The following is a 13,022-nucleotide window of genomic DNA, read 5'->3' on the forward strand; positions in this document are numbered from 1 at the left end:
TACTCAATTAGGAATCTAGGGCCTTAATTAATTAGATCACATAATAGGGCCCAATCCAATAAAATAACCCAATGTGATAAATTATTAATCCACATACATAGCCCATACTTTAATTAAACATATTATTATTTAAATATGTCTAACAATCTCTCACTTGGGCTATGTTTGTATACCTGATATAATTAGATCACATAAATCTTAAGCACGCATAAACAGGTTATTTCAATAATAGAATTCCCCTTTAGTTCAATCTGGTCCATCTTCTGTATTAGCACAGAATCAAGGCAGCTTTCGTCACTATCCTTGTAACTAAACCTTCCTTGATCACCAATTCCAATACATTCAATGACATAGATCAAGTATGGATGGATAACATGGAACTACATGCAAAGTGATCTAGATCATGCCTGTTTCCAAATAGTCCAAATTCCTTAATGAGATCATTCTAAAAAACTTTATGCTAAACTGCATGCATGATAAACGAGTTCAGATAATAAAACATAAACCATCAACTTTATTCTATATAGAAAATAAACAAAATAAAGTCAAAGAACATCCTCAATAACAAACTCCCACTAAACCATGGAATAAGAAAAGTGACTAACACCCATGTGAGCAACATGCTCATGAAAAACTTTAGGTGGTAAACCTTTAGTCAATGGATCTACCACCATAGAGTTTGTTCCTATATGTTCTACCGAAATTTGACCATTCTGAACTCTTTCTTTAACAACCAGAAACTTCAAATCTACATGCTTTGACTTCGTTTTACTTCTGTTGTTGTTGGAATACGCCACAGCCGAGTTATTGTCACAAAATAATTTTAGTGGTCTTTCTATGCCAACCACTATCTGCAGCCCAGTGACAAAATTTTGCAACCATATTCCATGATTGGATGCCTCATAACATGCTATAAACTCCGCAGCCATGGTAGAAGAAGCTATAAGTGTTTGTTTAATACTTTTCCAGGATACAGCTCCACCAGCCAACATGAAGATATAGCCTGAAGTGGATCGCAAAGTGTCTTGACATCCAGCATAATCAGAATCAGAATACCCAATGATCTCCAAAACTTCTGATCTCCGATAAGTGAGCATATAATATTTTGTTCTCTGTAAATACCCATAACCTGTTTGGCTGCTTTCCAATGATCCATCCTAGGTTACTCAACTATCTGCCTAACACTCTAATTGTGAACACAATATCTGGACGCATACATACTTGGGTATACAGTAGACTTCCAATGGCCGATGCATAGGGAACCTTTTGCATCTTTTTATTCTCGAGTGTGGTCTTGGGGCATTGACCTAAATGAAATTTATCAACTTTAGCGATCGGGTATCTCTCGCCGCACAATCTTTCATGCCAAATCTATTCAAGATCTTTTCAATGTAGTTCTTTTGTGACAATCTCAAAATACCTTGAGAACGATCTCGCGGTATTTCAATTCCTAATACAAAAGAAGCATCACCAAGATCCCTCATCTCAAAATTTCTTTTGAGAAATCTCTTAGTGTCATGCAATAAGCCTACATCATTACTAGCTATGAGTATGTCATCGACATATAATACCAGAAAGATTGATTTACTCCCACTGAACTTGTGATATACACAATCTTCCACAATGTTCACCTCAAAACCAAATGAGGTTATCACTTCATGGAATTTGTGATACCATTAACACGAGGCTTGCTTGAGATCGTAGATGGATTTCTTTAATTTGCACACCATAGACTTTGAATTATTAGACACAAAGTTTTTTGGTTGCACCATATAAACCGTCTCATCAATGTTCCCATTAAGAAACGCAGTTTTTACATCCATCTAGTGTAGCTCTAAATCAAAGTGAGCTACCAGTGCCATGATTACCCTAAAAGAGTCTTTCGATGAAACCAGAGAGAATATCTCTTTGTAATCAATGTCTTTCTTTTGAGTAAAACTCTTTGCAACAAGACGAGCCTTATATCATTCGATATTGCCATGTGAATCCCTTTTGGTTTTAAATATCCATTTACAACCTATGGGTTTCACTCCTGATGGCAGTTCGACAAGTTCCCAAACGTCATTGTCTTTCATGGATTTTATTTCCTCTTCCATAGCACTTATCCACATTTGAGAGTTAGAACTTTGTAAAGCTTGTTGGAAGTTGATTGGATCATCTTCTATTATGTCCACATCATCCTGATGTTCTTGAACAAACACAATATAATCATCTGAAATTGCAATTCTTCTCTCTCTAGTAGATCTTTTTAATGGTACTTCTTGAGGTTGTCGAGTTTGAACTTTAGGTTCAACAACAGGGACTTCAATGTTGTCTTGTTCTATAATTGGTTCAATAATGAAGTCAGGAATTGGAGCCTGAACATCATTGATAATCACATGAGAAAAAGAAACCAATTGATCCTCTTTAAAGACAATTTTCCTTATCTTATCTTCCTCCCTAAACTCAACATCTTCAAGGAATCTAGTATTTCCTGTCTCAAACAATGATCTAGAAGTGAGATCATAAAACTTGAAACCCCGAGAGCGCTCAGAATATCCAACAAAATAACAGCTAATAGTTCTTGAGTCTAATTTTCTTTCATTAGGCCTATAAGGCCTAGCCTCAGCTGGACAACCCCAGATGTGAAGATGCCTAATACTAGACTTCTTTCCTATCCACAGCTCATAAGGAGTTTTAGCTACTGCTTTACTAGGTACCCTATTAAGGATATATGCTGCAGTCTTTAATGCCTCAACCTAGAGGGATTCTGGCAGAGAAGAATGCTAATCATACTTCTTACCATATCCTTAAGTGTTCTATTTTGCCTCTCCGCTACACCATTCATGCTAGGTTTTTCCGACATAGTGTATTACGGGACGATTCCACATTCCTTTAGGTATTTGGCAAATGACCCTGGACGTTGTTCACCTGATCCATCATATCTACCGTAATATTCACCACCACGATCAGATTTGACAGCCTTAGTTTTCTTTCCAAGTTGAAGTTCAACTTCAGCTTTGAAAGACTTGAAAATTTCCAAGGATTGAGACTTCTCATGAATTAAATATAGGTACCCATATCTTGAATAGTCGTCTATGAACGTAATAAAATATTGTTGTCCATTCCAAGAGGCCATAGAGAATGGACCACAAATGTCTGTATGTATTAGTTCTAAGACGTCTGAGCATCTGTTAGCACCTAATTTTCTTATGTTTGTCTGTTTTCCCATAATACATTCCACACAAACGTTGAAGTTACTTAAATCAAGAGAATCAAGAATTCCATCTGACACAAGTCTCTGAATTCTCTATTTAGAGATGTGACCTAAACGTTTGTGTCATAACATTGCAGAATTCTCATTTAATTTACGCTTTGTACCACATGAATTAGATAACAGGATATTGTTAAATGAAGCAAAAGAATCAAGCATATATATATTATCAATTAAAGAACCGGTACCAATAAGCTTAGAATCTTGAATAAGACTAACTTTATTATTTCCAAAAGAACAAGAAAAACCAAATTTGTCTAAATGACGGTACAACAAAAGTCTCATTCAGATCCAAATAACAACCAGTTTTTAAAAGTAGTCTAAAATTTCCAATAGCTTCAACTGGAACTGCTTTGTCATCGCCCACGTAGATGAATCTTTCAATATCACTTGGCGGCCGGCTCCACAGGCAACCCTGCATTGATATACTTATGTGAGTAGTAGCACCAAAATCTACCCACCAAGTATCTGTAGGTACAGAAGCTAAATTAACTTCAGAACAAACCAAAGTAAGAAGTTTACCCTTCTTTACACGCCACTTGCCGTATTTGAGACAATCTTTCTTGAAGTGATCTTTCCTTTTGCAGAAAAAACAAGGATTTTCAGTAGCTTGTTTCTTGTTTTTATTCTGCTGAGATGTCCCTTCTGCAGCATCCATAAATTTCCTTTTCTTCTTATCACGAGAGCATGTTGCCAAATAAGTACTTTCTGTCCTTTCTCTCTTAATCCTATCTTTTTCTCTCAGAAGGATAAATAGAGTATTAATGAGCTTATCTCACAATGTGTGCAAGAAGAAAGATAAGTACCAGATGCACGAGTAAATTTTCATTTATCTCGATATCAAGTGTCTTTAATTTACCCGTGAGATTGGACATTTCCATAATGTACTCCCTTATGTTTCCATTACTTTACACCTCATAGAAGTTAAAGAAGTCAAAAGACTACTTGCTTCTCATTTCTCATTTTTAGCAAAATATTTCTCAATTTGAGCAAGAAACTTATTGGCATTTTCACTTTCTATGATAGAGCCCCGAAAAGACTCCGGAATAGAGTGCCTAATGATCATCAGACACATGCGATTTGACCGTTTTCACTTCTCTATATTAGTCGTATTTGGTTGTTCCTCAGTAGAAGTAGGTTTATCGGTCCTTAATGCAAGGTCCAAATCCATACACCCGAGAAGTATCTCTAGGCTTTCCTTCCAAATCTTGAAGTTCGATCCATTCAACTTAGGGATTGAACTCAGATTTCCAGATATTTGAGTAATACCAACTGAAACAATAAACAACAAAACATATGCTCACAATTAAAATATAACAAAATAATTTCACATATGTGGTGGGCCCCTTTGACAAGATACCTAACATAACATTGATGTCCAGCCTTTGGGCAAAAACACCAACTGTAAATTGTAGTAATCAAAGTACTAACAATTAACTCTGTCAAAAAATAGCCTTTCCTTGGACCAACTATTTTTCACACGAGCAATCCTTATAATTGTCACGTACTTATTACCACATGCATACCCACAATTTGGCCAAATAATTATCTTCCTTTCGACCGATAATTATCGGCATAAATTCATAAATATGCACATTTTATATTTTAGAATTAAATTAATCTAGATAATAGAGGCTACTTTGATAACATATTATTTTGACCAACTCAATCTAAAATATAAGACACGACAATATAATAATATTATTATACAAAAATAAAAGAGGAAGAACACCAAATAATCTTTACCAATATTCACTTAATAATTGCATACACACAATACAATTAAAGTAACATAAACATGTGAATATCGTCAAATATCATCAATAAAATTTAAATCCATAACATGATTGATCAAATTTAAACTTGAATCATCAATAAAACTTTAGATTCAAATTCACAAAACTTATTAATTTAAAAGCTAGTTTAAATCCACTCAATTGTCAATAATCAAGAAAACTTAGAAATACGGGCAATATATTCAATCGAAAAATTGACTTAAAAACCAAGATTGACGAGACCCACAATCGTAATTAATCAAATTCATTATTATCAAACTATTTAAAAGAAAAAAAAAACTGAATCTAATAAAATTCAAACTTAACTTAAATTCACACTTAGCATACATGTCTACAAGGGCAATTCTTAAAAAGGAATTTAAGAAAATTCAAATTTTAGTTAAGTATGAACAGTCCGACTTCCCCAATTGCAAGGAATTTTAGTTAAATATCTCTTATGAAGCTGCTGTTTTTTCTAATAGTATTCAAGAGAAAAGTAAACTTTCAAAACTTCTCCACTATGTTGACAGTATGAACGGTCCGACCTTTTCCTCTAGTTTTCACATCAATCTATTCATCACACTAGTTTTAGTAGGGAACATATTCCAGTAGAGAAATTAGGATTCGGGGTTCACAATTTTTTTTATTGGGTTTTTCCTAATAAGGTTTTAACGAGACATATTATATATATATATATATATATAGCATCTAAGGGAAGTATTATAAATATCACAAAAATAGATGTCCAATGCTTAGTATCCTAAAAACCATGAATCATTTTTCATATTGTCTATGGACCTTGTAATAATTGTATTCATGTAAGTCCACAACTTATTTGCCACTTTGTCTATAAATAGTGGCATTTGGTGGATATAAATAGAATGCACATTGGTGGGAATTCCACTTCAAAATTCCATTAATTTTCATATTATCCAATTTTCTAATTTTAGTTATTTTAGTTATTTTATGATTTTAATTATTTTATTTTATATTATATTTTCTACATATCCATATTCCCATTGTCCTCCTCAATTTCACAACACAACTTGCTTTATTGAAATTTTATTCCCTTTCAATATCTTTAATTTGCTTTTGATCAACAATAATATTTTGAACAAAATTTATTCCCTTACAATATCTTTGTCTTGATTTATTTAAACAATAATAATAATAATAACAAAATTTATTCTTCCTTACAATATCTTTAACTTGCTTTAGTAGCATGCAATTTGTTGATTCTTTTAAAACTTCAATAATTAAAAAAAATATATATCACATAATAAAATAACTATATTTTCAGGCTTATGGGTAATTACAAAATAAAATTTCTTTAAAATATTAATCCTCTATTATAATTTTGTCTACCATATTTTAATATTAACTTCTAGTATACTTGCTTAATAAATTGATAAAATTATTTATATTTATGAAAACCAATTATATGAAAATAATTTTAAATCTAAACTATTTAATTTTTCTCATATTTGTTTTATTTTCAATTTCAATTTCAATGATTTAAAATTTTCAAGTTGGTCCTGACTATCATTTCAAATTTAGGGACCAAGAAATTAAACTTTAATGTTAAACTACAATTTCCATATTAACTGAAATATGAAAAAACATTCAAAAATAGTTTATTTGAATCTTGATTCAAAATACAATTTAGTTTTCTCTTAAACTGATTAATGGCCCTCCTTTTATACTTTCAAAAAGAGAGTAAAAGCGAGACTTATTGAGTGACTCCAATAAAATTAAATTTATAATATCGATATAAGATAAAGTATTTACAATATTTTGTAGTAGATTGAGTTGAATCACAAAGAGCCTAAAGATAGTTAGGTACAAACTAATTTACGAGTTAAAGCGGCTACAGAGATTGGAAAAATGAAATAAAAGATATGAAAATTAAAGAAATTGAAACCGAATCTAACGAACAATTTACCTTAGAGGAAGAGAGGTTAATCCGATGCAAGTTGATCAATAGAACTCACAATAAAGCTATTTGACATGCAAACACGTAACGGCTTTACTAGGCTAAATCAATTCGTTTGGAAAGCCAACTTGTTGAAAGAACTCGGTAAGCATCTCACATATTAATTAAGACTAAATGCCCAAATTAGGTTAAATGTCGTCCAATTAGGCCCGATACATTCTATGTAGTCTTAAACATTTGCATTATGGTTAAAGGGTTCCATTGCAATTAAATTGGATAGTCAAAATTAATTAATTGATTTCTCTTTAATCGTAAATTGGTCACGCAAATACGAGCCTTGAAAAATTCAATTCTTGTTATTTGGCAATCTAAACATGACAACAATTTTTAGGTGTTAGATATGCATATATGATTAGAGTCAATCATTTCACAAAACACAAGCTAAATAATGACAAAGATTAAAGATGCGATTAATAAATGCATTAAAGATTAACCTCACGAATATATATGAACCATAAATCTATGCTTTTCAAAATAAGGTTGATATCTATGAAGCACAGATACTTCATGTGAGGCAAATAATCCGTATCAAACACGTATTGGATATCGATACTTCCAAATACTTCCCAGATACGTATCTGACACGCAATTTGACGTATCTATTGTTACACATACTATTTCTTCAAGAAAAAAGACAAGCAACTCATCTAATATTTCCCAATCCAAAACTAGACAACATAGTTAAAAAGCTCACTATTCGAGTCCAAAACTAAAAGAAAAAAAATAAATAAATAACGGACCAAACCCTAGACTAGAATAATCTAATCTCCATCTTCACATTTGAGTCCCCACAAAGTCTACCAAAATATAAATCATTTGAATATCTTCAACAATTCAAAGAAGAAGTTCTTCAAATATCTTCATACTCCTCTCTCTAATCTTCTTTTTCTTCTTTGCAATATGAGTCACTTTTCTACTACATTTTATTAACTATTGTATTCAACATCTTAGATGTTCCTTTTTTTGTTTTGTATTTCAGTGTTTGTATTTTATTTTGTGCTATTGTTATTAACTTGTATGCTAAATTTATCTATATCCTAGATTTTTTTTAAAGAAAAAGAAAATGCATCTTCAAAGTATCAGTATCCTCGTTTTTTAGAAATATATATATTTAAAAAATATATAAAAAATGATGCATCCTTAGACGTATTCGTATCTTAGTTTTTTAGAAATTGATGAATCACCGTATCCGATCGTATCCATATCGTGTAGCAGTATCTATGTGTGTACTTCATAGGTTAATATAATATAAATTATTGATTTATGTAATATTTACGAATCAACCAAATAAATTTTAAATACATTTAAATAATTTCATAATAAGTTAGTAACATTATTCATATTCATATTCTATTAGGATATATAATTTTATTATTCATATTTCATACATGAGTAGAAGAGTAGTTTTTATCATTTGAAGTCATGTCATATCAAACTCACATTAATTATACACAAAGTTCATAAATAAATAATAACTCACATTAATTATACACAAAGTCATAAATAAATAATTTTAAGTAGAAAACTGGAAATTCCACTTTTATAAACTTCCAAATTTGGTACCTTCAAAATTCATGTCGTTCCCACTTGCATCTATTTCTTGTAAAATGAAAAGTCATATTTTCAAACTATATTAAAAGCAATGTGTTGTTCTTTATTCTCGTTTCCTTTTTTTTTTTTTTAAAAAAAAAATATTTATTTAGTATTATTATTATTATTATTATTATTATTATTTTGATTTCTTGTAATTTGGAAACAATTGTGTTTCTTTTTCTTTTTTCTTATATAAAGAAGTACTTTTCATAATATGCTATTTCACACCATCCTTTTTCACTTACTTCATTAGAAAAAAATTAAGTGACGAACAAAAAAACCATTTTTATTCTTAATAAAAAAACATATTAATGGAAGAATCTACTTTGTGTTGGTTTTTTTTTTTTTCTTTTGGCTCCTCGAAAGAGTCAATAAAGTGAATTATGTAGCATAATGAAATAAAACAACAACATTCTCACATTTGATGTAAACAATCATTATATGGTGAATTAAGAATACGTTTTGATATTATAAAATTTAATTATCTATAATGATAGGTTTTAAGAACTTTCTAAATAAGTTAATAACATTATTAATATTCATCGAAACCAACCAACAATATGATAGCAGTTTACGCTAGGGTAGATTTACTAAGATAGACCAAAAACCAAGAATATAGAAAGATAATAGATCTAAGGAAAATAAGGGCTGGGATGGCAAATAAAGGCGAATGGGACCCACGTCCGACCAATAGCCACCTATGTCCTTAGGTGATCAATCCAAGTGGATTGGTTGGGACCCATTAGGGAGCTAAAAAGACACATATGAGGAACCTCATTAGAATGAGGAAACTTCAAGTACATCAAAAAATGCATGGAGAAGCTTAAATGTAATTCAAATGACCTATGAAGTATCTCATAAAACTCATGAGGGATCATAGAGGTAGCTCAGAAGATACATGGAGAATCTTATAGTACCATAGAGGATCATGTAGTGATCGTACCATGGAGGTTTTAGTAATGTCATGAAAAACTCATGCAATAGTACCATAGAGGATCGAGTACTACCTGATGGTACCATAGATGTCTTAATAGTACCTAGTGGTACCATGTAGGTCCTAGTAGTACTTAGCTATACCATGAAAGATTCATATAATAGAACCTAATGGTGCTATGAATCATCTCTGCAGAGGACTTCGCATGCAATACCACGAAAGTCTTAATAGTATGTAATGGCACCATGTAAGTGTTAGTATTACCACGGTGGACCCATGGAGCCCCTCTTAAAAGGACATAACAGTATCATGGAGGACCTAGTTGTACCATGCAGGTCTCATTGGAGCACCTCGAGGACTTAGCAATATCATGAAGTTTCAAGTAGTACTATGAAGGCGTGGAAGACCTCCTAAAAAATTCATGGAGGACCTGACAATACCAAGAAGGACTATTGGATCTCCATGATTTTCATATTCATTAAGTAAATCAATTGAATTCTTAATCAAATTCCAAAAAACAGAAACAAGTTATTAATAATTTTTTTTTTTTTTTTTTTTTAGTTTTCGAAACTTGGCTTAGTTTTTTAGAACATGGGTCAAAAGTAGAAACAAACAACAAATTTAGAAGTTGAAAGAATATTTCACTACAAGAAATTTCACCATTTTCAAAGATCACCACCTTCGAAAAAAAACATTCTACCTTCGATACATCATTTTTATAGGTTTACTTTTAAAAAAATTAAAAATAAAAAAATCAAATAGCTACCAAAAGAGACTATAACTTTTAAAATTAAGAGATTGAATATGAGGAACTTTTGAGTTTAATAGTTGGAGGAGTGGAGATTAAACCTTCAATCTCTTGAAACGAGTACATGTCGAGACTATTGAACTATGCAAAACTAAACATTAATGTTATAGACAAAATGTATAATTTTACTGTTAATTATGTTACAATTAAACATTAATGTATCCTCTTTTGATGGTTAGATTTGATAAGAGGCAAACTCCTAATTTTAGTAAAGTGAGCAATAGTGACAAGCTTGTATGAATAACCAAACTGTTTGGAGGCTGCTTGGGACGCTGAGTTGAGATAGGATATCTGGAGTTCATGTCTATGGAGTTCATATATCTGTAGAGTTCATATATCTGTATTTGGGGTGCAGAGTTATTTGGTCTGAGTTCATATGTCTAGGAATCTGATTCAGTTTTTGAACTCTAAATAATATGCTTTTATGATTACTATTTTTGTTTTGAAACTTTTTTATTCAATAATTCTACCCATCTTTGTTTGAATAAAATATGGATTGCATTTTTTTCTTTTAAATTTTAAAATTTTTCATTCATTCATTCTTTCTTTTTTGGGCAATGAACAACAATTAACATATTACATTTCTTGTAGAAAGATGATTAAATAAAATGAGAAACTAAAACAAAATCAAAACTTTTGATTCTAGCTAATTTTTCTCTATGAATTTAATTATCATCTTCTTCTTTTTTTTCTTCTTCCTATTGTTAGCTCTATATTGTTATTATGTCACGATTTTTTTTAATTAAATCTTCCCTATCATCGTAATAGCCAATGGAATGTCACTACATTTGTTCAACAGTTTCACTTTCATTTCCTCTAAATTTGGAGGATCATCAGAGAACAAATCTCTATTTGTCACTAATTCTTGTTGGAAAATGTTCCAGGAAAAAAATTTATATTTTATGATTTTTTTTATTATATGTTACATACTTTTCAACTATATACATACTTTTCGTCTAAATATTCTTAATGCTTATTTGATATGTGAATTCATTACGTATAAATATTGCACTTAATGTAGACAAAATAATATTTTTTTATATAATCGACGACCCTACAACATACTTTAACAATCATCAGTCTATAGTAGTTGGAAGTGATTTCGAAGTTGATTATTGAAGATGATTTTTGTTGGAGTTTGTAGTCGAAGGTGGTTGTTGAAGCCTGAAGTCGGTCGCATGAAGGTTTATTAGAGTTGGTTGTCGAAGTTTGTCATCAGAGGTGGTTTTCAAATCTCGGAGTTGGTCGGACGAAAGTGGTCATTGAAGTTGATCATCGAATATGGTTTTCTTTTGAAATTGTAGTCGGAGGTGATTGTCGAAGCCAAAAGTTAGTTGCATGAATGTGGTATTAGAGTTGGTTGTCAGAGTTTGTCGAAGGTGGTTTTCAAAGCCTCGAGTTGGTCATTGGAGTTGCTCATTCAAAAGTGATCTTCGAAGGTGATTTTCATCAGAGTTTGTAGTCGGAGGTGGTTGTTGGAGTGCATGAAAGTGGTTGTTGGAGTTGGTCATCAGAGTTGGTAGCACGAAGATGGTCATTAGAGTTGGATCACCGAAGGTGGTTGTCGGAGTTGGTCGTTGGAGTTGTCATGGAGGTGGTTGTCGAAGCCTAGAGTTGGTCACTAGAGTTGTCATCGGAGGTGGTTGTTGGATCCCAGAGTTAGTTCTCAGAGTGTGACAATGGCCAATGGGTGAAACCATTAAAAACATGGGAAGAAGGGAGAGTTGGGGTGAGTTGGTAAAATAGACCAATTCAACTCTACCAATATTTAAAGTTGGTAGGCCAAACAATGAGTTGGTATATTATACCAACTCAACTCCAACCAAACGCCCCTAAAGTCATGTCACATCAAACTCACTTTAATATAAAAAAGAAAAAATAAATAATTTTATGTGGACAGTTGTAATGCTAATCTCATGTAATTCCAAAGGGATATTTTCAAAGTTATTTATGTCATTCTCACGTGCATTTATTTTCTATAACGTGAAAACTAAAAAGTCATCTTTTCATACTTTATCTTAAAAGCTGTTTGGTTTGATTTATTGTAAAACTGAAAAATATTAATGTCTTTTTTTCTCCATATTAAAAAGAATTAATTGTCATAAAATATTTGTTCTACATATTCCTTTTCACCCCTTTCATTAGGATAATTTCAGTGATTACCTTCCTTCAAAAAAAGAAATTCAGTGATGAAAAAAAAATCTATTTCTTTTCCTAATAATATTTTAATTCAAATATATATATTATTCCCTTATAATCTTTTTAGCTTTGCTCTATTGGTGAGATGTTTCGTCATGTAGAAATATGACTTTTCGTGTTTTATTTTTTATTTTTTATTTTTATTTTTATTATTATTATTTATTTTTTTTTGTGAAGAAGTCATAATAACCTCTAGAATATAACATAGTGAAATAAAATAAAAATATTTTCGCATTTATAAGAACTATAAAAAAATTGTTAAGTAAAAATAAAGTTAATATTATAGAAAATATTAATTCACTGTAATATGAATGAAGTACCAAATCTATTATAATACACTTGAGGAAATTTCTTAATTGGTTAAAAAAAGGAAAGAGGTCTATTTTCAAATATAGGAAAATTAACCAAAATATTTATAAATATAGCAAATGTTACTTATAGACACTAAGGGGGTGTTTGGGGGAAGG

Source organism: Benincasa hispida, chromosome 7 (assembly GCF_027475165.1).
Source record: "Benincasa hispida cultivar pf3 chromosome 7, pf3_genome.v1.1, whole genome shotgun sequence".
NCBI lineage: Eukaryota > Viridiplantae > Streptophyta > Magnoliopsida > Cucurbitales > Cucurbitaceae > Benincasa > Benincasa hispida.